The sequence below is a fragment of the Phallusia mammillata genome, unplaced genomic scaffold (assembly GCF_965637545.1).
Source record: "Phallusia mammillata unplaced genomic scaffold, kaPhaMamm4.hap1.1 HAP1_SCAFFOLD_111, whole genome shotgun sequence".
In the NCBI taxonomy this organism is placed as follows: domain Eukaryota; kingdom Metazoa; phylum Chordata; class Ascidiacea; order Phlebobranchia; family Ascidiidae; genus Phallusia; species Phallusia mammillata.
The window spans coordinates 1-20,683 of record NW_027648859.1 but is presented as its reverse complement, the minus strand read 5'-3'; the positions used below and the strand labels follow the sequence as shown (position 1 = coordinate 20,683).

Here is a 20,683-nt window from a genome sequence, read left to right as displayed (position 1 = left end):
ATTTACAACAATATACGACGAAGAACTGGGATGAATTGCTTGATTTTCCCACCAAAGTGGGAATGTGGGCCGTGCCTGGAGGTAGTGCAATACCAGGACAACCCGTGGGCAGGGCGAGGCAAGCCTCGGCACCATACCCCTGTCCAAAAATCAGGTTAATACAAAGACATGCAAGCGAATCGCTTGCGTCCCAGGTATTAAACTGAGAAGAACAGATACTACACTTGATCTTAGCTCTAAAGAGCCGAGAAGCGATGCCTAAAACATATATTTAGGCCAACCAGAGCCTCACCTGTACAACTTCTGTTTGCTGGGGGCTCAGTGCAGCGCGAAACGTTTTTCCGAGGACCAAAACGATCGAGTAGCAGTCGTCATTCGACTCCCCCGGCACTATAGCCATGACAGCTTTGTTGTGTTCTAATTCAAATTATATTTACGAATATATGACGTCACCAGGTGCATGGCAATAATATTTTTCTGATATACATTCAATCAGATACGTAGCTATGCGTTGCAGACACATTGCTATGGCGATGCGACGCTCCCCGGGTCGGCAATTACGCCTGTCTGGGAGAGAAAGCGCGAAGAGCAGCAGGAAGCAAACTGACCAGAGAGAACAAGCGATTGATTAAGAATAATACGGGGTTAGCGCGAACGCAGACCCCACTAACAGAAATTGTACGGCCGAGTTACCCACATTTGGGGTAATCGCAAGGGTCAGCTAGGCCAAAGTGCAATGGCTAAGCCTCGCCTTGGGCCCACCGCCGGCCTGATCACGGTGAAGGCCCCCGTCAGGTAAGTATGATTTGGTTAACTTCAAGATCGACCCTCTTCATCTATACTTTTTTAGCGTTTGTTGTGAAAACGCCGACGTAATCGGACGTTTTCTCTACGCCCGTTCCCAATCGGCGGGTGGTACGGTACGTAGTAATTAGAACAGCAGGCTTGCGACGGTTTTAGCGCATGAAAATGTTGGCTACGAGGTGAGAAAAGAGGATTTACAACAATATACGACGAAGAACTGGGATGAATTGCTTGATTTTCCCACCAAAGTGGGAATGTGGGCCGTGCCTGGAGGTAGTGCAATACCAGGACAACCCGTGGGCAGGGCGAGGCAAGCCTCGGCACCATACCCCTGTCCAAAAATCAGGTTAATACAAAGACATGCAAGCGAATCGCTTGCGTCCCAGGTATTAAACTGAGAAGAACAGATACTACACTTGATCTTAGCTCTAAAGAGCCGAGAAGCGATGCCTAAACATATATTTAGGCCAACCAGAGCCTCACCTGTACAACTTCTGTTTGCTGGGGGCTCAGTGCAGCGCGAAACGTTTTTCCGAGGACCAAAACGATCGAGTAGCAGTCGTCATTCGACTCCCCCGGCACTATAGCCATGACAGCTTTGTTGTGTTCTAATTCAAATTATATTTACGAATATATGACGTCACCAGGTGCATGGCAATAATATTTTTCTGATATACATTCAATCAGATACGTAGCTATGCGTTGCAGACACATTGCTATGGCGATGCGACGCTCCCCGGGTCGGCAATTACGCCTGTCTGGGAGAGAAAGCGCGAAGAGCAGCAGGAAGCAAACTGACCAGAGAGAACAAGCGATTGATTAAGAATAATACGGGGTTAGCGCGAACGCAGACCCCACTAACAGAAATTGTACGGCCGAGTTACCCACATTTGGGGTAATCGCAAGGGTCAGCTAGGCCAAAGTGCAATGGCTAAGCCTCGCCTTGGGCCCACCGCCGGCCTGATCACGGTGAAGGCCCCCGTCAGGTAAGTATGATTTGGTTAACTTCAAGATCGACCCTCTTCATCTATACTTTTTTAGCGTTTGTTGTGAAAACGCCGACGTAATCGGACGTTTTCTCTACGCCCGATTGTTTCCCAATCGGCGGGTGGTACGGTACGTAGTAATTAGAACAGCAGGCTTGCGACGGTTTAGCGCATGAAAATGTTGGCTACGAGGTGAGAAAAGAGGATTTACAACAATATACGACGAAGAACTGGGATGAATTGCTTGATTTTCCCACCAAAGTGGGAATGTGGGCCGTGCCTGGAGGTAGTGCAATACCAGGACAACCCGTGGGCAGGGCGAGGCAAGCCTCGGCACCATACCCCCTGTCCAAAAATCAGGTTAATACAAAGACATGCAAGCGAATCGCTTGCGTCCCAGGTATTAAACTGAGAAGAACAGATACTACACTTGATCTTAGCTCTAAAGAGCCGAGAAGCGATGCCTAAACATAATATTTAGGCCAACCAGAGCCTCACCTGTACAACTTCTGTTTGCTGGGGGCTCAGTGCAGCGCGAAACGTTTTCCGAGGACCAAAACGATCGAGTAGCAGTCGTCATTCGACTCCCCCGGCACTATAGCCATGACAGCTTTGTTGTGTTCTAATTCAAATTATATTTACGAATATATGACGTCACAGGTGCATGGCAATAATATTTTTCTGATATACATTCAATCAGATACGTAGCTATGCGTTGCAGACACATTGCTATGGCGATGCGACGCTCCCCGGGTCGGCATTACGCCTGTCTGGGAGAGAAAGCGCGAAGAGCAGCAGGAAGCAAACTGACCAGAGAGAACAAGCGATTGATTAAGAATAATACGGGGTTAGCGCGAACTGCAGACCCCACTAACAGAAATTGTACGGCCGAGTTACCCACATTTGGGGTAATCGCAAGGGTCAGCTAGGCCAAAGTGCAAATGGCTAAGCCTCGCCTTGGGCCCACCGCCGGCCTGATCACGGTGAAGGCCCCCGTCAGGGTAAGTATGATTGTTAACTTCAAGATCGACCCTCTTCATCTATACTTTTTTAGCGTTTGTTGTGAAAACGCCGACGTAATCGGACGTTTTCTCTACGCCCGATTGTTTCCCAATCGGCGGTGGTACGGTACGTAGTAATTAGAACAGCAGGCTTGCGACGGTTTTAGCGCATGAAAATGTTGGCTACGAGGTGAGAAAAGAGGATTTACAACAATATACGACGAAGAACTGGGATGAATTGCTTGATTTTCCCACCAAAGTGGGAATGTGGGCCGTGCCTGGAGGTAGTGCAATACCAGGGACAACCCGTGGGCAGGGCGAGGCAAGCCTCGGCACCATACCCCCTGTCCAAAAATCAGGTTAATACAAAGACATGCAAGCGAATCGCTTGCGTCCCAGGTATTAAACTGAGAAGAACAGATACTACACTTGATCTTAGCTCTAAAGAGCCGAGAAGCGATGCCTAAACATATATTTAGGCCAACCAGAGCCTCACCTGTACAACTTCTGTTTGCTGGGGGCTCAGTGCAGCGCGAAACGTTTTTCGAGGACCAAAACGATCGAGTAGCAGTCGTCATTCGACTCCCCGGCACTATAGCCATGACAGCTTTGTTGTGTTCTAATTCAAATTATATTTACGAATATATGACGTCACCAGGTGCATGGCAATAATATTTTTCTGATATACATTCAATCAGATACGTAGCTATGCGTTGCAGACACATTGCTATGGCGATGCGACGCTCCCCGGGTCGGCAATTACGCCTGTCTGGGAGAGAAAGCGCGAAGAGCAGCAGGAAGCAAACTGACCAGAGAGAACAAGCGATTGATTAAGAATAATACGGGGTTAGCGCGAACGCAGACCCCACTAACAGAAATTGTACGGCCGAGTTACCCACATTTGGGGTAATCGCAAGGGTCAGCTAGGCCAAAGTGCAATGGCTAAGCCTCGCCTTGGGCCCACCGCCGGCCTGATCACGGTGAAGGCCCCCGTCAGGTAAGTATGATTTGGTTAACTTCAAGATCGACCCTCTTCATCTATACTTTTTTAGCGTTTGTTGTGAAAACGCCGACGTAATCGGACGTTTTCTCTACGCCCGTTGTTTCCCAATCGGCGGGTGGTACGGTACGTAGTAATTAGAACAGCAGGCTTGCGACGGTTTTAGCGCATGAAAATGTTGGCTACGAGGTGAGAAAAGAGGATTTACAACAATATAAGACGAAGAACTGGGATGAATTGCTTGATTTTCCCACCAAAGTGGGAATGTGGGCCGTGCCTGGAGGTAGTGCAATACCAGGACAACCCGTGGGCAGGGCGAGGCAAGCCTCGGCACCATACCCCCTGTCCAAAAATCAGGTTAATACAAAGACATGCAAGCGAATCGCTTGCGTCCCAGGTATTAAACTGAGAAGAACAGATACTACACTTGATCTTAGCTCTAAAGAGCCGAGAAGCGATGCCTAAACATATATTTAGGCCAACCAGAGCCTCACCTGTACAACTTCTGTTTGCTGGGGGCTCAGTGCAGCGCGAAACGTTTTTCCGAGGACCAAAACGATCGATAGCAGTCGTCATTCGACTCCCCCGGCACTATAGCCATGACAGCTTTGTTGTGTTCTAATTCAAATTATATTTACGAATATATGACGTCACCAGGTGCATGGCAATAATATTTTTCTGATATACATTCAATCAGATACGTAGCTATGCGTTGCAGACACATTGCTATGGCGATGCGACGCTCCCCGGGTCGGCAATTACGCCTGTCTGGGAGAGAAAGCGCGAAGAGCAGCAGGAAGCAAACTGACCAGAGAGAACAAGCGATTGATTAAGAATAATACGGGGTTAGCGCGAACGCAGACCCCACTAACAGAAATTGTACGGCCGAGTTACCCACATTTGGGGTAATCGCAAGGGTCAGCTAGGCCAAAGTGCAATGGCTAAGCCTCGCCTTGGGCCCACCGCCGGCCTGATCACGGTGAAGGCCCCCGTCAGGTAAGTATGATTTGGTTAACTTCAAGATCGACCCTCTTCATCTATACTTTTTTAGCGTTTGTTGTGAAAACGCCGACGTAATCGGACGTTTTCTCTACGCCCGATTGTTTCCCAATCGGCGGGTGGTACGGTACGTAGTAATTAGAACAGCAGGCTTGCGACGGTTTTAGCGCATGAAAATGTTGGCTACGAGGTGAGAAAAGAGGATTTACAACAATATACGACGAAGAACTGGGATGAATTGCTTGATTTTCCACCAAAGTGGGAATGTGGGCCGTGCCTGGAGGTAGTGCAATACCAGGACAACCCGTGGGCAGGGCGAGGCAAGCCTCGGCACCATACCCCCTGTCCAAAAATCAGGTTAATACAAAGACATGCAAGCGAATCGCTTGCGTCCAGGTATTAACTGAGAAGAACAGATACTACACTTGATCTTAGCTCTAAAGAGCCGAGAAGCGATGCCTAAACATATATTTAGGCCAACCAGAGCCTCACCTGTACAACTTCCTGTTTGCTGGGGGCTCAGTGCAGCGCGAAACGTTTTTCCGAGGGACCAAAACGATCGAGTAGCAGTCGTCATTCGACTCCCCCTCCCCTGGCACTATAGCCATGACAGCTTTGTTGTGTTCTAATTCAAATTATATTTACGAATATATGACGTCACCAGGTGCATGGCAATAATATTTTTCTGATATACATTCAATCAGATACGTAGCTATGCGTTGCAGACACATTGCTATGGCGATGCGACGCTCCCCGGGTCGGCAATTACGCCTGTCTGGGAGAGAAAGCGCGAAGAGCAGCAGGAAGCAAACTGACCAGAGAGAACAAGCGATTGATTGATTAAGAATAATACGGGGTTAGCGCGAACGCAGACCCCACTAACAGAAATTGTACGGCCGAGTTACCCACATTTGGGGTAATCGCAAGGGTCAGCTAGGCCAAAGTGCAATGGCTAAGCCTCGCCTTGGGCCCACCGCCGGCCTGATCACGGTGAAGGCCCCCGTCAGGTAAGTATGATTTGGTTAACTTCAAGATCGACCCTCTTCATCTATACTTTTTTAGCGTTTGTTGTGAAAACGCCGACGTAATCGGACGTTTTCTCTACGCCCGATTGTTTCCCAATCGGCGGGTGGTACGGTACGTAGTAATTAGAACAGCAGGCTTGCGACGGTTTTAGCGCATGAAAATGTTGGCTACGAGGTGAGAAAAGAGGGTTTACAACAATATACGACGAAGAACTGGGATGAATTGCTTGATTTTCCCACCAAAGTGGGAATGTGGGCCGTGCCTGGAGGTAGTGCAATACCAGGACAACCCGTGGGCAGGGCGAGGCAAGCCTCGGCACCATACCCCCTGTCCAAAAATCAGGTTAATACAAAGACATGCAAGCGAATCGCTTGCGTCCCAGGTATTAAACTGAGAAGAACAGATACTACACTTGATCTTAGCTCTAAAGAGCCGAGAAGCGATGCCTAAACATATATTTAGGCCAACCAGAGCCTCACCTGTACAACTTCTGTTTGCTGGGGGCTCAGTGCAGCGCGAAACGTTTTCCGAGGACCAAAACGATCGAGTAGCAGTCGTCATTCGACTCCCCTGGCACTATAGCCATGACAGCTTTGTTGTGTTTTAATTCAAATTATATTTACGAATATATGACGTCACCAGGTGCATGGCAATAATATTTTTCTGATATACATTCAATCAGATACGTAGCTATGCGTTGCAGACACATTGCTATGGCGATGCGACGCTCCCCGGGTCGGCAATTACGCCTGTCTGGGAGAGAAAGCGCGAAGAGCAGCAGGAAGCAAACTGACCAGAGAGAACAAGCGATTGATTGATTAAGAATAATACGGGGTTAGCGCGAACGCAGAACCCACTAACAGAAATTGTACGGCCGAGTTACCCACATTTGGGGTAATCGCAAGGGTCAGCTAGGCCAAAGTGCAATGGCTAAGCCCTCGCCTTGGGCCCACCGCCGGCCTGATCACGGTGAAGGCCCCCGTCAGGTAAGTATGATTTGGTTAACTTCAAGATCGACCCTCTTCATCTATACTTTTTTAGCGTTTGTTGTGAAAACGCCGACGTAATCGGACGTTTTCTCTACGCCCGATTGTTTCCCAATCGGCGGGTGGTACGGTACGTAGTAATTAGAACAGCAGGCTTGCGACGGTTTTAGCGCATGAAAATGTTGGCTACGAGGTGAGAAAAGAGGGTTTACAACAATATACGACGAAGAACTGGGATGAATTGCTTGATTTTCCCACCAAAGTGGGAATGTGGGCCGTGCCTGGAGGTAGTGCAATACCAGGACAACCCGTGGGCAGGGCGAGGCAAGCCTCGGCACCATACCCCCTGTCCAAAAATCAGGTTAATACAAAGACATGCAAGCGAATCGCTTGCGTCCCAGGTATTAAACTGAGAAGAACAGATACTACACTTGATCTTAGCTCTAAAGAGCCGAGAAGCGATGCCTAAACATATATTTAGGCCAACCAGAGCCTCACCTGTACAACTTCTGTTTGCTGGGGGCTCAGTGCAGCGCGAAACGTTTTTCCGAGGACCAAAACGATCGAGTAGCAGTCGTCATTCGACTCCCCTGGCACTATAGCCATGACAGCTTTGTTGTGTTCTAATTCAAATTATATTTACGAATATATGACGTCACCAGGTGCATGGCAATAATATTTTTCTGATATACATTCAATCAGATACGTAGCTATGCGTTGCAGACACATTGCTATGGCGATGCGACGCTCCCCGGGTCGGCAATTACGCCTGTCTGGGAGAGAAAGCGCGAAGAGCAGCAGGAAGCAAACTGACCAGAGAGAACAAGCGATTGATTGATTAAGAATAATACGGGGTTAGCGCGAACGCAGACCCCACTAACAGAAATTGTACGGCCGAGTTACCCACATTTGGGGTAATCGCAAGGGTCAGCTAGGCCAAAGTGCAATGGCTAAGCCTCGCCTTGGGCCCACCGCCGGCCTGATCACGGTGAAGGCCCCGTCAGGTAAGTATGATTTGGTTAACTTCAAGATCGACCCTCTTCATCTATACTTTTTTAGCGTTTGTTGTGAAAACGCCGACGTAATCGGACGTTTTCTCTACGCCCGATTGTTTCCCAATCGGCGGGTGGTACGGTACGTAGTAATTAGAACAGCAGGCTTGCGACGGTTTTAGCGCATGAAAATGTTGGCTACGAGGTGAGAAAAGAGGGTTTACAACAATATACGACGAAGAACTGGGATGAATTGCTTGATTTTCCCACCAAAGTGGGAATGTGGGCCGTGCCTGGAGGTAGTGCAATACCAGGACAACCCGTGGGCAGGGCGAGGCAAGCCTCGGCACCATACCCCCTGTCCAAAAATCAGGTTAATACAAAGACATGCAAGCGAATCGCTTGCGTCCCAGGTATTAAACTGAGAAGAACAGATACTACACTTGATCTTAGCTCTAAAGAGCCGAGAAGCGATGCCTAAACATATATTTAGGCCAACCAGAGCCTCACCTGTACAACTTCTGTTTGCTGGGGGCTCAGTGCAGCGCGAAACGTTTTTCCGAGGACCAAAACGATCGAGTAGCAGTCGTCATTCGACTCCCCTGGCACTATAGCCATGACAGCTTTGTTGTGTTCTAATTCAAATTATATTTACGAATATATGACGTCACCAGGTGCATGGCAATAATATTTTTCTGATATACATTCAATCAGATACGTAGCTATGCGTTGCAGACACATTGCTATGGCGATGCGACGCTCCCCGGGTCGGCAATTACGCCTGTCTGGGAGAGAAAGCGCGAAGAGCAGCAGGAAGCAAACTGACCAGAGAGAACAAGCGATTGATTGATTAAGAATAATACGGGGTTAGCGCGAACGCAGACCCCACTAACAGAAATTGTACGGCCGAGTTACCCACATTTGGGGTAATCGCAAGGGTCAGCTAGGCCAAAGTGCAATGGCTAAGCCTCGCCTTGGGCCCACCGCCGGCCTGATCACGGTGAAGGCCCCCGTCAGGTAAGTATGATTTGGTTAACTTCAAGATCGACCCTCTTCATCTATACTTTTTTAGCGTTTGTTGTGAAAACGCCGACGTAATCGGACGTTTTCTCTACGCCCGATTGTTTCCCAATCGGCGGGTGGTACGGTACGTAGTAATTAGAACAGCAGGCTTGCGACGGTTTTAGCGCATGAAAATGTTGGCTACGGAGGTGAGAAAAGAGGGTTTACAACAATATACGACGAAAGAACTGGGATGAATTGCTTGATTTTCCCACCAAAGTGGGAATGTGGGCCGTGCCTGGAGGTAGTGCAATACCAGGACAACCCGTGGGCAGGGCGAGGCAAGCCTCGGCACCATACCCCCTGTCCAAAAATCAGGTTAATACAAAGACATGCAAGCGAATCGCTTGCGTCCCAGGTATTAACTGAGAAGAACAGATACTACACTTGATCTTAGCTCTAAAGAGCCGAGAAGCGATGCCTAAACATATATTTAGGCCAACCAGAGCCTCACCTGTACAACTTCTGTTTGCTGGGGGCTCAGTGCAGCGCGAAACGTTTTTCCCGAGGACCAAAACGATCGAGTAGCAGTCGTCATTCGACTCCCCTGGCACTATAGCCATGACAGCTTTGTTGTGTTCTAATTCAAATTATATTTACGAATATATGACGTCACCAGGTGCATGGCAATAATATTTTTCTGATATACATTCAATCAGATACGTAGCTATGCGTTGCAGACACATTGCTATGGCGATGCGACGCTCCCCGGGTCGGCAATTACGCCTGTCTGGGAGAGAAAGCGCGAAGAGCAGCAGGAAGCAAACTGACCAGAGAGAACAAGCGATTGATTGATTAAGAATAATACGGGGTTAGCGCGAACGCAGAACCCACTAACAGAATTGTACGGCCGAGTTACCCACATTTGGGGTAATCGCAAGGGTCAGCTAGGCCAAAGTGCAATGGCTAAGCCTCGCCTTGGGCCCACCGCCGGCCTGATCACGGTGAAGGCCCCCGTCAGGTAAGTATGATTTGGTTAACTTCAAGATCGACCCTCTTCATCTATACTTTTTAGCGTTTGTTGTGAAAACGCCGACGTAATCGGACGTTTTCTCTACGCCCGATTGTTTCCCAATCGGCGGGTGGTACGGTACGTAGTAATTAGAACAGCAGGCTTGCGACGGTTTTAGCGCATGAAAATGTTGGCTACGAGGTGAGAAAAGAGGGTTTACAACAATATACGACGAAGAACTGGGATGAATTGCTTGATTTTCCCACCAAAGTGGGAATGTGGGCCGTGCCTGGAGGTAGTGCAATACCAGGACAACCCGTGGGCAGGGCGAGGCAAGCCTCGGCACCATACCCCCTGTCCAAAAATCAGGTTAATACAAAGACATGCAAGCGAATCGCTTGCGTCCCAGGTATTAAACTGAGAAGAACAGATACTACACTTGATCTTAGCTCTAAAGAGCCGAGAAGCGATGCTAAACATATATTTAGGCCAACCAGAGCCTCACCTGTACAACTCTGTTTGCTGGGGGCTCAGTGCAGCGCGAAACGTTTTTCCGAGGACCAAAACGATCGAGTAGCAGTCGTCATTCGACTCCCCTGGCACTATAGCCATGACAGCTTTGTTGTGTTCTAATTCAAATTATATTTACGAATATATGACGTCACCAGGTGCATGGCAATAATATTTTTCTGATATACATTCAATCAGATACGTAGCTATGCGTTGCAGACACATTGCTATGGCGATGCGACGCTCCCCGGGGTCGGCAATTACGCCTGTCTGGGAGAGAAAGCGCGAAGAGCAGCAGGAAGCAAACTGACCAGAGAGAACAAGCGATTGATTGATTAAGAATAATACGGGGTTAGCGCGAACGCAGAACCCACTAACAGAAATTGTACGGCCGAGTTACCCACATTTGGGGTAATCGCAAGGGTCAGCTAGGCCAAAGTGCAATGGCTAAGCCTCGCCTTGGGCCCACCGCCGGCCTGATCACGGTGAAGGCCCCCGTCAGGTAAGTATGATTTGGTTAACTTCAAGATCGACCCTCTTCATCTATACTTTTTTAGCGTTTGTTGTGAAAACGCCGACGTAATCGGACGTTTTCTCTACGCCCGATTGTTTCCCAATCGGCGGGTGGTACGGTACGTAGTAATTAGAACAGCAGGCTTGCGACGGTTTTAGCGCATGAAAATGTTGGCTACGAGGTGAGAAAAGAGGGTTTACAACAATATACGACGAAGAACTGGGATGAATTGCTTGATTTTCCCACCAAAGTGGGAATGTGGGCCGTGCCTGGAGGTAGTGCAATACCAGGACAACCCGTGGGCAGGGCGAGGCAAGCCTCGGCACCATACCCCCTGTCCAAAAATCAGGTTAATACAAAGACATGCAAGCGAATCGCTTGCGTCCCAGGTATTAAACTGAGAAGAACAGATACTACACTTGATCTTAGCTCTAAAGAGCCGAGAAGCGATGCCTAAACATATATTTAGGCCAACCAGAGCCTCACCTGTACAACTTCTGTTTGCTGGGGGCTCAGTGCAGCGCGAAACGTTTTTCCGAGGACCAAAACGATCGAGTAGCAGTCGTCATTCGACTCCCCTGGCACTATAGCCATGACAGCTTTGTTGTGTTCTAATTCAAATTATATTTACGAATATATGACGTCACCAGGTGCATGGCAATAATATTTTCTGATATACATTCAATCAGATACGTAGCTATGCGTTGCAGACACATTGCTATGGCGATGCGACGCTCCCCGGGTCGGCAATTACGCCTGTCTGGGAGAGAAAGCGCGAAGAGCAGCAGGAAGCAAACTGACCAGAGAGAACAAGCGATTGATTGATTAAGAATAATACGGGGTTAGCGCGAACGCAGAACCCACTAACAGAAATTGTACGGCCGAGTTACCCACATTTGGGGTAATCGCAAGGGTCAGCTAGGCCAAAGTGCAATGGCTAAGCCTCGCCTTGGGCCCACCGCCGGCCTGATCACGGTGAAGGCCCCCGTCAGGTAAGTATGATTTGGTTAACTTCAAGATCGACCCTCTTCATCTATACTTTTTTAGCGTTTGTTGTGAAAACGCCGACGTAATCGGACGTTTTCTCTACGCCCGATTGTTTCCCAATCGGCGGGTGGTACGGTACGTAGTAATTAGAACAGCAGGCTTGCGACGGTTTTAGCGCATGAAAATGTTGGCTACGAGGTGAGAAAAGAGGGTTTACAACAATATACGACGAAGAACTGGGATGAATTGCTTGATTTTCCCACCAAAGTGGGAATGTGGGCCGTGCCTGGAGGTAGTGCAATACCAGGACAACCCGTGGGCAGGGCGAGGCAAGCCTCGGCACCATACCCCCTGTCCAAAAATCAGGTTAATACAAAGACATGCAAGCGAATCGCTTGCGTCCCAGGTATTAAACTGAGAAGAACAGATACTACACTTGATCTTAGCTCTAAAGAGCCGAGAAGCGATGCCTAAACATATATTTAGGCCAACCAGAGCCTCACCTGTACAACTTCTGTTTGCTGGGGGCTCAGTGCAGCGCGAAACGTTTTTCCGAGGACCAAAACGATCGAGTAGCAGTCGTCATTCGACTCCCCTGGCACTATAGCCATGACAGCTTTGTTGTGTTCTAATTCAAATTATATTTACGAATATATGACGTCACCAGGTGCATGGCAATAATATTTTTCTGATATACATTCAATCAGATACGTAGCTATGCGTTGCAGACACATTGCTATGGCGATGCGACGCTCCCCGGGTCGGCAATTACGCCTGTCTGGGAGAGAAAGCGCGAAGAGCAGCAGGAAGCAAACTGACCAGAGAGAACAAGCGATTGATTGATTAAGAATAATACGGGGTTAGCGCGAACGCAGACCCCACTAACAGAAATTGTACGGCCGAGTTACCCACATTTGGGGTAATCGCAAGGGTCAGCTAGGCCAAAGTGCAATGGCTAAGCCTCGCCTTGGGCCCACCGCCGGCCTGATCACGGTGAAGGCCCCCGTCAGGTAAGTATGATTTGGTTAACTTCAAGATCGACCCTCTTCATCTATACTTTTTTAGCGTTTGTTGTGAAAACGCCGACGTAATCGGACGTTTTCTCTACGCCCGATTGTTTCCCAATCGGCGGGTGGTACGGTACGTAGTAATTAGAACAGCAGGCTTGCGACGGTTTTAGCGCATGAAAATGTTGGCTACGAGGTGAGAAAAGAGGGTTTACAACAATATACGACGAAGAACTGGGATGAATTGCTTGATTTTCCCACCAAAGTGGGAATGTGGGCCGTGCCTGGAGGTAGTGCAATACCAGGACAACCCGTGGGCAGGGCGAGGCAAGCCTCGGCACCATACCCCCTGTCCAAAAATCAGGTTAATACAAAGACATGCAAGCGAATCGCTTGCGTCCCAGGTATTAAACTGAGAAGAACAGATACTACACTTGATCTTAGCTCTAAAGAGCCGAGAAGCGATGCCTAAACATATATTTAGGCCAACCAGAGCCTCACCTGTACAACTTCTGTTTGCTGGGGGCTCAGTGCAGCGCGAAACGTTTTTCCGAGGACCAAAACGATCGAGTAGCAGTCGTCATTCGACTCCCCTGGCACTATAGCCATGACAGCTTTGTTGTGTTCTAATTCAAATTATATTTACGAATATATGACGTCACCAGGTGCATGGCAATAATATTTTTCTGATATACATTCAATCAGATACGTAGCTATGCGTTGCAGACACATTGCTATGGCGATGCGACGCTCCCCGGGTCGGCAATTACGCCTGTCTGGGAGAGAAAGCGCGAAGAGCAGCAGGAAGCAAACTGACCAGAGAGAACAAGCGATTGATTGATTAAGAATAATACGGGGTTAGCGCGAACGCAGACCCCACTAACAGAAATTGTACGGCCGAGTTACCCACATTTGGGGTAATCGCAAGGGTCAGCTAGGCCAAAGTGCAATGGCTAAGCCTCGCCTTGGGCCCACCGCCGGCCTGATCACGGTGAAGGCCCCCGTCAGGTAAGTATGATTTGGTTAACTTCAAGATCGACCCTCTTCATCTATACTTTTTTAGCGTTTGTTGTGAAAACGCCGACGTAATCGGACGTTTTCTCTACGCCCGATTGTTTCCCAATCGGCGGGTGGTACGGTACGTAGTAATTAGAACAGCAGGCTTGCGACGGTTTTAGCGCATGAAAATGTTGGCTACGAGGTGAGAAAAGAGGGTTTACAACAATATACGACGAAGAACTGGGATGAATTGCTTGATTTTCCCACCAAAGTGGGAATGTGGGCCGTGCCTGGAGGTAGTGCAATACCAGGACAACCCGTGGGCAGGGCGAGGCAAGCCTCGGCACCATACCCCCTGTCCAAAAATCAGGTTAATACAAAGACATGCAAGCGAATCGCTTGCGTCCCAGGTATTAAACTGAGAAGAACAGATACTACACTTGATCTTAGCTCTAAAGAGCCGAGAAGCGATGCCTAAACATATATTTAGGCCAACCAGAGCCTCACCTGTACAACTTCTGTTTGCTGGGGGCTCAGTGCAGCGCGAAACGTTTTTCCGAGGACCAAAACGATCGAGTAGCAGTCGTCATTCGACTCCCCTGGCACTATAGCCATGACAGCTTTGTTGTGTTCTAATTCAAATTATATTTACGAATATATGACGTCACCAGGTGCATGGCAATAATATTTTTCTGATATACATTCAATCAGATACGTAGCTATGCGTTGCAGACACATTGCTATGGCGATGCGACGCTCCCCGGGTCGGCAATTACGCCTGTCTGGGAGAGAAAGCGCGAAGAGCAGCAGGAAGCAAACTGACCAGAGAGAACAAGCGATTGATTGATTAAGAATAATACGGGGTTAGCGCGAACGCAGACCCCACTAACAGAAATTGTACGGCCGAGTTACCCACATTTGGGGTAATCGCAAGGGTCAGCTAGGCCAAAGTGCAATGGCTAAGCCTCGCCTTGGGCCCACCGCCGGCCTGATCACGGTGAAGGCCCCCGTCAGGTAAGTATGATTTGGTTAACTTCAAGATCGACCCTCTTCATCTATACTTTTTTAGCGTTTGTTGTGAAAACGCCGACGTAATCGGACGTTTTCTCTACGCCCGATTGTTTCCCAATCGGCGGGTGGTACGGTACGTAGTAATTAGAACAGCAGGCTTGCGACGGTTTTAGCGCATGAAAATGTTGGCTACGAGGTGAGAAAAGAGGGTTTACAACAATATACGACGAAGAACTGGGATGAATTGCTTGATTTTCCCACCAAAGTGGGAATGTGGGCCGTGCCTGGAGGTAGTGCAATACCAGGACAACCCGTGGGCAGGGCGAGGCAAGCCTCGGCACCATACCCCCTGTCCAAAAATCAGGTTAATACAAAGACATGCAAGCGAATCGCTTGCGTCCCAGGTATTAAACTGAGAAGAACAGATACTACACTTGATCTTAGCTCTAAAGAGCCGAGAAGCGATGCCTAAACATATATTTAGGCCAACCAGAGCCTCACCTGTACAACTTCTGTTTGCTGGGGGCTCAGTGCAGCGCGAAACGTTTTTCCGAGGACCAAAACGATCGAGTAGCAGTCGTCATTCGACTCCCCTGGCACTATAGCCATGACAGCTTTGTTGTGTTCTAATTCAAATTATATTTACGAATATATGACGTCACCAGGTGCATGGCAATAATATTTTTCTGATATACATTCAATCAGATACGTAGCTATGCGTTGCAGACACATTGCTATGGCGATGCGACGCTCCCCGGGTCGGCAATTACGCCTGTCTGGGAGAGAAAGCGCGAAGAGCAGCAGGAAGCAAACTGACCAGAGAGAACAAGCGATTGATTGATTAAGAATAATACGGGGTTAGCGCGAACGCAGACCCCACTAACAGAAATTGTACGGCCGAGTTACCCACATTTGGGGTAATCAGCAAGGGTCAGCTAGGCCAAAGTGCAATGGCTAAGCCTCGCCTTGGGCCCACCGCCGGCCTGATCACGGTGAAGGCCCCCGTCAGGTAAGTATGATTTGGTTAACTTCAAGATCGACCCTCTTCATCTATACTTTTTTAGCGTTTGTTGTGAAAACGCCGACGTAATCGGACGTTTTCTCTACGCCCGATTGTTTCCCAATCGGCGGGTGGTACGGTACGTAGTAATTAGAACAGCAGGCTTGCGACGGTTTTAGCGCATGAAAATGTTGGCTACGAGGTGAGAAAAGAGGGTTTACAACAATATACGACGAAGAACTGGGATGAATTGCTTGATTTTCCCACCAAAGTGGGAATGTGGGCCGTGCCTGGAGGTAGTGCAATACCAGGACAACCCGTGGGCAGGGCGAGGCAAGCCTCGGCACCATACCCCCTGTCCAAAAATCAGGTTAATACAAAGACATGCAAGCGAATCGCTTGCGTCCCAGGTATTAAACTGAGAAGAACAGATACTACACTTGATCTTAGCTCTAAAGAGCCGAGAAGCGATGCCTAAACATATATTTAGGCCAACCAGAGCCTCACCTGTACAACTTCTGTTTGCTGGGGGCTCAGTGCAGCGCGAAACGTTTTTCCGAGGACCAAAACGATCGAGTAGCAGTCGTCATTCGACTCCCCTGGCACTATAGCCATGACAGCTTTGTTGTGTTCTAATTCAAATTATATTTACGAATATATGACGTCACCAGGTGCATGGCAATAATATTTTTCTGATATACATTCAATCAGATACGTAGCTATGCGTTGCAGACACATTGCTATGGCGATGCGACGCTCCCCGGGTCGGCAATTACGCCTGTCTGGGAGAGAAAGCGCGAAGAGCAGCAGGAAGCAAACTGACCAGAGAGAACAAGCGATTGATTGATTAAGAATAATACGGGGTTAGCGCGAACGCAGACCCCACTAACAGAAATTGTACGGCCGAGTTACCCACATTTGGGGTAATCGCAAGGGTCAGCTAGGCCAAAGTGCAATGGCTAAGCCTCGCCTTGGGCCCACCGCCGGCCTGATCACGGTGAAGGCCCCCGTCAGGTAAGTATGATTTGGTTAACTTCAAGATCGACCCTCTTCATCTATACTTTTTTAGCGTTTGTTGTGAAAACGCCGACGTAATCGGACGTTTTCTCTACGCCCGATTGTTTCCCAATCGGCGGGTGGTACGGTACGTAGTAATTAGAACAGCAGGCTTGCGACGGTTTTAGCGCATGAAAATGTTGGCTACGAGGTGAGAAAAGAGGGTTTACAACAATATACGACGAAGAACTGGGATGAATTGCTTGATTTTCCCACCAAAGTGGGAATGTGGGCCGTGCCTGGAGGTAGTGCAATACCAGGACAACCCGTGGGCAGGGCGAGGCAAGCCTCGGCACCATACCCCCTGTCCAAAAATCAGGTTAATACAAAGACATGCAAGCGAATCGCTTGCGTCCCAGGTATTAAACTGAGAAGAACAGATACTACACTTGATCTTAGCTCTAAAGAGCCGAGAAGCGATGCCTAAACATATATTTAGGCCAACCAGAGCCTCACCTGTACAACTTCTGTTTGCTGGGGGCTCAGTGCAGCGCGAAACGTTTTTCCGAGGACCAAAACGATCGAGTAGCAGTCGTCATTCGACTCCCCTGGCACTATAGCCATGACAGCTTTGTTGTGTTCTAATTCAAATTATATTTACGAATATATGACGTCACCAGGTGCATGGCAATAATATTTTTCTGATATACATTCAATCAGATACGTAGCTATGCGTTGCAGACACATTGCTATGGCGATGCGACGCTCCCCGGGTCGGCAATTACGCCTGTCTGGGAGAGAAAGCGCGAAGAGCAGCAGGAAGCAAACTGACCAGAGAGAACAAGCGATTGATTGATTAAGAATAATACGGGGTTAGCGCGAACGCAGACCCCACTAACAGAAATTGTACGGCCGAGTTACCCACATTTGGGGTAATCGCAAGGGTCAGCTAGGCCAAAGTGCAATGGCTAAGCCTCGCCTTGGGCCCACCGCCGGCCTGATCACGGTGAAGGCCCCCGTCAGGTAAGTATGATTTGGTTAACTTCAAGATCGACCCTCTTCATCTATACTTTTTTAGCGTTTGTTGTGAAAACGCCGACGTAATCGGACGTTTTCTCTACGCCCGATTGTTTCCCAATCGGCGGGTGGTACGGTACGTAGTAATTAGAACAGCAGGCTTGCGACGGTTTTAGCGCATGAAAATGTTGGCTACGAGGTGAGAAAAGAGGGTTTACAACAATATACGACGAAGAACTGGGATGAATTGCTTGATTTTCCCACCAAAGTGGGAATGTGGGCCGTGCCTGGAGGTAGTGCAATACCAGGACAACCCGTGGGCAGGGCGAGGCAAGCCTCGGCACCATACCCCCTGTCCAAAAATCAGGTTAATACAAAGACATGCAAGCGAATCGCTTGCGTCCCAGGTATTAAACTGAGAAGAACAGATACTACACTTGATCTTAGCTCTAAAGAGCCGAGAAGCGATGCCTAAACATATATTTAGGGCCTCACCTGTACAACTTCTGTTTGCTGGGGGCTCAGTGCAGCGCGAAACGTTTTTCCGAGGACCAAAACGATCGAGTAGCAGTCGTCATTCGACTCCCCCGGCACTATAGCCATGACAGCTTTGTTGTGTTCTAATTCAAATTATATTTACGAATATATGACGTCACCAGGTGCATGGCAATAATATTTTTCTGATATACATTCAATCAGATACGTAGCTATGCGTTGCAGACACATTATGGCGATGCGACGCTCCCCGGGTCGGCAATTACGCCTGTCTGGGAGAGAAAGCGCGAAGAGCAGCAGGAAGCAAACTGGACCAGAGAGAACAAGCGATTGATTAAGAATAATACGGGGTTAGCGCGAACGCAGACCCCACTAACAGAAATGTACGGCCGAGTTACCCACATTTGGGGTAATCGCAAGGGTCAGCTAGGCCAAAGTGCAATGGCTAAGCCTCGCCTTGGGCCCACCGCCGGCCTGATCACGGTGAAGGCCCCCGTCAGGTAAGTATGATTTGGTTAACTTCAAGATCGACCCTCTTCATCTATACTTTTTTAGCGTTTGTTGTGAAAACGCCGACGTAATCGGACGTTTTCTCTACGCCCGATTGTTTCCCAATCGGCGGGTGGTACGGTACGTAGTAATTAGAACAGCAGGCTTGCGACGGTTTTAGCGCATGAAAATGTTGGCTACGAGGTGAGAAAAGAGGATTTACAACAATATACGACGAAGAACTGGGATGAATTGCTTGATTTTCCCACCAAAGTGGGAATGTGGGCCGTGCCTGGAGGTAGTGCAATACCAGGACAACCCGTGGGCAGGGCGAGGCAAGCCTCGGCACCATACCCCCTGTCCAAAAATCAGGTTAATACAAAGACATGCAAGCGAATCGCTTGCGTCCCAGGTATTAAACTGAGAAGAACAGATACTACACTTGATCTTAGCTCTAAAGAGCCGAGAAGCGATGCCTAAACATATATTTAGGCCAACCAGAGCCTCACCTGTACAACTTCTGTTTGCTGGGGGCTCAGTGCAGCGCGAAACGTTTTTCCGAGGACCAAAACGATCGAGTAGCAGTCGTCATTCGACTCCCCCGGCACTATAGCCATGACAGCTTTGTTGTGTTCTAATTCAAATTATATTTACGAATATATGACGTCACCAGGTGCATGGCAATAATATTTTTCTGATATACATTCAATCAGATACGTAGCTATGCGTTGCAGACACATTGCTATGGCGATGCGACGCTCCCCGGGTCGGCAATTACGCCTGTCTGGGAGAGAAAGCGCGAAGAGCAGCAGGAAGCAAACTGACCAGAGAGAACAAGCGATTGATTAAGAATAATACGGGGTTAGCGCGAACGCAGACCCCACTAACAGAAATGTACGGCCGAGTTACCCACATTTTGGGGTAATCGCAAGGGTCAGCTAGGCCAAAGTGCAATGGCTAAGCCTCGCCTTGGGCCACCGCCGGCCTGATCACGGTGAAGGCCCCCGTCAGGTAAGTATGATTTGGTTAACTTCAAGATCGACCCTCTTCATCTATACTTTTTTAGCGTTTGTTGTGAAAACGCCGACGTAATCGGACGTTTTCTCTACGCCCGATTGTTTCCCAATCGGCGGGTGGTACGGTACGTAGTAATTAGAACAGCAGGCTTGCGACGGTTTTAGCGCATGAAAATGTTGGCTACGAGGTGAGAAAAGAGGATTTACAACAATATACGACGAAGAACTGGGATGAATTGCTTGATTTTCCCACCAAAGTGGGAATGTGGGCCGTGCCTGGAGGTAGTGCAATACCAGGACAACCCGTGGGCAGGGCGAGGCAAGCCTCGGCACCATACCCCCTGTCCAAAAATCAGGTTAATACAAAGACATGCAAGCGAATCGCTTGCGTCCCAGGTATTAAACTGAGAAGAACAGATACTACACTTGATCTTAGCTCTAAAGAGCCGAGAAGCGATGCCTAAACATATATTTAGGCCAACCAGAGCCTCACCTGTACAACTTCTGTTTGCTGGGGGCTCAGTGCAGCGCGAAAACGTTTTTCCGAGGACCAAAACGATCGAGTAGCAGTCGTCATTCGACTCCCCCGGCACTATAGCCATGACAGCTTTGTTGTGTTCTAATTCAAATTATATTTACGAATATATGACGTCACCAGGTGCATGGCAATAATATTTTTCTGATATACATTCAATCAGATACGTAGCTATGCGTTGCAGACACATTGCTATGGCGATGCGACCGCTCCCCGGGTCGGCAATTACGCCTGTCTGGGAGAGAAAGCGCGAAGAGCAGCAGGAAGCAAACTGACCAGAGAGAACAAGCGATTGATTA

The 20,683-nt window shown here is 48.6% G+C and overlaps 41 non-coding genes across 41 annotated transcripts; all 41 read right to left on the bottom strand.

Annotated features, from left to right (window-relative positions):
* Positions 1-59: 59 nt before the first annotated feature.
* Positions 60-256, bottom strand: LOC145207293 (U2 spliceosomal RNA). Its single transcript, XR_013853843.1, has one exon. It is a non-coding gene; the product is annotated as a U2 spliceosomal RNA (small nuclear RNA).
* A 383-nt stretch (positions 257-639) lies between these two features.
* Positions 640-803, bottom strand: LOC145207302 (U1 spliceosomal RNA). Its single transcript, XR_013853851.1, has one exon. It is a non-coding gene; the product is annotated as a U1 spliceosomal RNA (small nuclear RNA).
* Positions 804-1,055: 252 nt separating this feature from the next.
* LOC145207290 (U2 spliceosomal RNA) lies at positions 1,056-1,252 on the bottom strand. Its single transcript, XR_013853841.1, has one exon. It is a non-coding gene; the product is annotated as a U2 spliceosomal RNA (small nuclear RNA).
* A 382-nt stretch (positions 1,253-1,634) lies between these two features.
* On the bottom strand, positions 1,635-1,798 carry LOC145207301 (U1 spliceosomal RNA). The gene has a single exon (XR_013853850.1). It is a non-coding gene; the product is annotated as a U1 spliceosomal RNA (small nuclear RNA).
* A 256-nt stretch (positions 1,799-2,054) lies between these two features.
* Positions 2,055-2,252, bottom strand: LOC145207274 (U2 spliceosomal RNA). Its single transcript, XR_013853826.1, has one exon. It is a non-coding gene; the product is annotated as a U2 spliceosomal RNA (small nuclear RNA).
* A 380-nt stretch (positions 2,253-2,632) lies between these two features.
* LOC145207329 (U1 spliceosomal RNA) lies at positions 2,633-2,799 on the bottom strand. The gene has a single exon (XR_013853879.1). It is a non-coding gene; the product is annotated as a U1 spliceosomal RNA (small nuclear RNA).
* A 254-nt stretch (positions 2,800-3,053) lies between these two features.
* LOC145207289 (U2 spliceosomal RNA) lies at positions 3,054-3,252 on the bottom strand. The gene has a single exon (XR_013853840.1). It is a non-coding gene; the product is annotated as a U2 spliceosomal RNA (small nuclear RNA).
* A 380-nt stretch (positions 3,253-3,632) lies between these two features.
* On the bottom strand, positions 3,633-3,796 carry LOC145207300 (U1 spliceosomal RNA). Its single transcript, XR_013853849.1, has one exon. It is a non-coding gene; the product is annotated as a U1 spliceosomal RNA (small nuclear RNA).
* Positions 3,797-4,052: 256 nt separating this feature from the next.
* Positions 4,053-4,250, bottom strand: LOC145207348 (U2 spliceosomal RNA). Its single transcript, XR_013853896.1, has one exon. It is a non-coding gene; the product is annotated as a U2 spliceosomal RNA (small nuclear RNA).
* A 381-nt stretch (positions 4,251-4,631) lies between these two features.
* LOC145207299 (U1 spliceosomal RNA) lies at positions 4,632-4,795 on the bottom strand. Its single transcript, XR_013853848.1, has one exon. It is a non-coding gene; the product is annotated as a U1 spliceosomal RNA (small nuclear RNA).
* A 256-nt stretch (positions 4,796-5,051) lies between these two features.
* Positions 5,052-5,247, bottom strand: LOC145207297 (U2 spliceosomal RNA). The gene has a single exon (XR_013853847.1). It is a non-coding gene; the product is annotated as a U2 spliceosomal RNA (small nuclear RNA).
* A 394-nt stretch (positions 5,248-5,641) lies between these two features.
* LOC145207291 (U1 spliceosomal RNA) lies at positions 5,642-5,805 on the bottom strand. The gene has a single exon (XR_013853842.1). It is a non-coding gene; the product is annotated as a U1 spliceosomal RNA (small nuclear RNA).
* A 257-nt stretch (positions 5,806-6,062) lies between these two features.
* LOC145207347 (U2 spliceosomal RNA) lies at positions 6,063-6,260 on the bottom strand. The gene has a single exon (XR_013853895.1). It is a non-coding gene; the product is annotated as a U2 spliceosomal RNA (small nuclear RNA).
* A 385-nt stretch (positions 6,261-6,645) lies between these two features.
* On the bottom strand, positions 6,646-6,810 carry LOC145207326 (U1 spliceosomal RNA). Its single transcript, XR_013853876.1, has one exon. It is a non-coding gene; the product is annotated as a U1 spliceosomal RNA (small nuclear RNA).
* Positions 6,811-7,067: 257 nt separating this feature from the next.
* LOC145207346 (U2 spliceosomal RNA) lies at positions 7,068-7,265 on the bottom strand. The gene has a single exon (XR_013853894.1). It is a non-coding gene; the product is annotated as a U2 spliceosomal RNA (small nuclear RNA).
* Positions 7,266-7,651: 386 nt separating this feature from the next.
* On the bottom strand, positions 7,652-7,814 carry LOC145207322 (U1 spliceosomal RNA). Its single transcript, XR_013853871.1, has one exon. It is a non-coding gene; the product is annotated as a U1 spliceosomal RNA (small nuclear RNA).
* Positions 7,815-8,071: 257 nt separating this feature from the next.
* LOC145207345 (U2 spliceosomal RNA) lies at positions 8,072-8,269 on the bottom strand. Its single transcript, XR_013853893.1, has one exon. It is a non-coding gene; the product is annotated as a U2 spliceosomal RNA (small nuclear RNA).
* Positions 8,270-8,655: 386 nt separating this feature from the next.
* On the bottom strand, positions 8,656-8,819 carry LOC145207280 (U1 spliceosomal RNA). Its single transcript, XR_013853831.1, has one exon. It is a non-coding gene; the product is annotated as a U1 spliceosomal RNA (small nuclear RNA).
* Positions 8,820-9,078: 259 nt separating this feature from the next.
* Positions 9,079-9,275, bottom strand: LOC145207296 (U2 spliceosomal RNA). Its single transcript, XR_013853846.1, has one exon. It is a non-coding gene; the product is annotated as a U2 spliceosomal RNA (small nuclear RNA).
* A 387-nt stretch (positions 9,276-9,662) lies between these two features.
* LOC145207327 (U1 spliceosomal RNA) lies at positions 9,663-9,825 on the bottom strand. Its single transcript, XR_013853877.1, has one exon. It is a non-coding gene; the product is annotated as a U1 spliceosomal RNA (small nuclear RNA).
* Positions 9,826-10,081: 256 nt separating this feature from the next.
* Positions 10,082-10,279, bottom strand: LOC145207344 (U2 spliceosomal RNA). Its single transcript, XR_013853892.1, has one exon. It is a non-coding gene; the product is annotated as a U2 spliceosomal RNA (small nuclear RNA).
* Positions 10,280-10,664: 385 nt separating this feature from the next.
* LOC145207321 (U1 spliceosomal RNA) lies at positions 10,665-10,828 on the bottom strand. Its single transcript, XR_013853870.1, has one exon. It is a non-coding gene; the product is annotated as a U1 spliceosomal RNA (small nuclear RNA).
* Positions 10,829-11,085: 257 nt separating this feature from the next.
* On the bottom strand, positions 11,086-11,283 carry LOC145207342 (U2 spliceosomal RNA). Its single transcript, XR_013853890.1, has one exon. It is a non-coding gene; the product is annotated as a U2 spliceosomal RNA (small nuclear RNA).
* A 385-nt stretch (positions 11,284-11,668) lies between these two features.
* Positions 11,669-11,832, bottom strand: LOC145207320 (U1 spliceosomal RNA). The gene has a single exon (XR_013853869.1). It is a non-coding gene; the product is annotated as a U1 spliceosomal RNA (small nuclear RNA).
* Positions 11,833-12,089: 257 nt separating this feature from the next.
* On the bottom strand, positions 12,090-12,287 carry LOC145207341 (U2 spliceosomal RNA). The gene has a single exon (XR_013853889.1). It is a non-coding gene; the product is annotated as a U2 spliceosomal RNA (small nuclear RNA).
* Positions 12,288-12,673: 386 nt separating this feature from the next.
* On the bottom strand, positions 12,674-12,837 carry LOC145207343 (U1 spliceosomal RNA). The gene has a single exon (XR_013853891.1). It is a non-coding gene; the product is annotated as a U1 spliceosomal RNA (small nuclear RNA).
* Positions 12,838-13,094: 257 nt separating this feature from the next.
* LOC145207340 (U2 spliceosomal RNA) lies at positions 13,095-13,292 on the bottom strand. The gene has a single exon (XR_013853888.1). It is a non-coding gene; the product is annotated as a U2 spliceosomal RNA (small nuclear RNA).
* A 386-nt stretch (positions 13,293-13,678) lies between these two features.
* Positions 13,679-13,842, bottom strand: LOC145207330 (U1 spliceosomal RNA). Its single transcript, XR_013853880.1, has one exon. It is a non-coding gene; the product is annotated as a U1 spliceosomal RNA (small nuclear RNA).
* A 257-nt stretch (positions 13,843-14,099) lies between these two features.
* On the bottom strand, positions 14,100-14,297 carry LOC145207339 (U2 spliceosomal RNA). The gene has a single exon (XR_013853887.1). It is a non-coding gene; the product is annotated as a U2 spliceosomal RNA (small nuclear RNA).
* A 386-nt stretch (positions 14,298-14,683) lies between these two features.
* LOC145207319 (U1 spliceosomal RNA) lies at positions 14,684-14,847 on the bottom strand. Its single transcript, XR_013853868.1, has one exon. It is a non-coding gene; the product is annotated as a U1 spliceosomal RNA (small nuclear RNA).
* Positions 14,848-15,104: 257 nt separating this feature from the next.
* On the bottom strand, positions 15,105-15,302 carry LOC145207338 (U2 spliceosomal RNA). Its single transcript, XR_013853886.1, has one exon. It is a non-coding gene; the product is annotated as a U2 spliceosomal RNA (small nuclear RNA).
* A 386-nt stretch (positions 15,303-15,688) lies between these two features.
* LOC145207325 (U1 spliceosomal RNA) lies at positions 15,689-15,853 on the bottom strand. Its single transcript, XR_013853875.1, has one exon. It is a non-coding gene; the product is annotated as a U1 spliceosomal RNA (small nuclear RNA).
* A 257-nt stretch (positions 15,854-16,110) lies between these two features.
* On the bottom strand, positions 16,111-16,308 carry LOC145207337 (U2 spliceosomal RNA). Its single transcript, XR_013853885.1, has one exon. It is a non-coding gene; the product is annotated as a U2 spliceosomal RNA (small nuclear RNA).
* A 386-nt stretch (positions 16,309-16,694) lies between these two features.
* LOC145207307 (U1 spliceosomal RNA) lies at positions 16,695-16,858 on the bottom strand. Its single transcript, XR_013853856.1, has one exon. It is a non-coding gene; the product is annotated as a U1 spliceosomal RNA (small nuclear RNA).
* A 257-nt stretch (positions 16,859-17,115) lies between these two features.
* LOC145207336 (U2 spliceosomal RNA) lies at positions 17,116-17,313 on the bottom strand. The gene has a single exon (XR_013853884.1). It is a non-coding gene; the product is annotated as a U2 spliceosomal RNA (small nuclear RNA).
* Positions 17,314-17,699: 386 nt separating this feature from the next.
* LOC145207273 (U1 spliceosomal RNA) lies at positions 17,700-17,863 on the bottom strand. The gene has a single exon (XR_013853825.1). It is a non-coding gene; the product is annotated as a U1 spliceosomal RNA (small nuclear RNA).
* Positions 17,864-18,120: 257 nt separating this feature from the next.
* On the bottom strand, positions 18,121-18,318 carry LOC145207333 (U2 spliceosomal RNA). The gene has a single exon (XR_013853883.1). It is a non-coding gene; the product is annotated as a U2 spliceosomal RNA (small nuclear RNA).
* Positions 18,319-18,689: 371 nt separating this feature from the next.
* Positions 18,690-18,852, bottom strand: LOC145207324 (U1 spliceosomal RNA). The gene has a single exon (XR_013853874.1). It is a non-coding gene; the product is annotated as a U1 spliceosomal RNA (small nuclear RNA).
* A 257-nt stretch (positions 18,853-19,109) lies between these two features.
* Positions 19,110-19,307, bottom strand: LOC145207332 (U2 spliceosomal RNA). The gene has a single exon (XR_013853882.1). It is a non-coding gene; the product is annotated as a U2 spliceosomal RNA (small nuclear RNA).
* A 382-nt stretch (positions 19,308-19,689) lies between these two features.
* Positions 19,690-19,852, bottom strand: LOC145207328 (U1 spliceosomal RNA). The gene has a single exon (XR_013853878.1). It is a non-coding gene; the product is annotated as a U1 spliceosomal RNA (small nuclear RNA).
* A 257-nt stretch (positions 19,853-20,109) lies between these two features.
* LOC145207331 (U2 spliceosomal RNA) lies at positions 20,110-20,307 on the bottom strand. The gene has a single exon (XR_013853881.1). It is a non-coding gene; the product is annotated as a U2 spliceosomal RNA (small nuclear RNA).
* Positions 20,308-20,683: the final 376 nt, after the last annotated feature.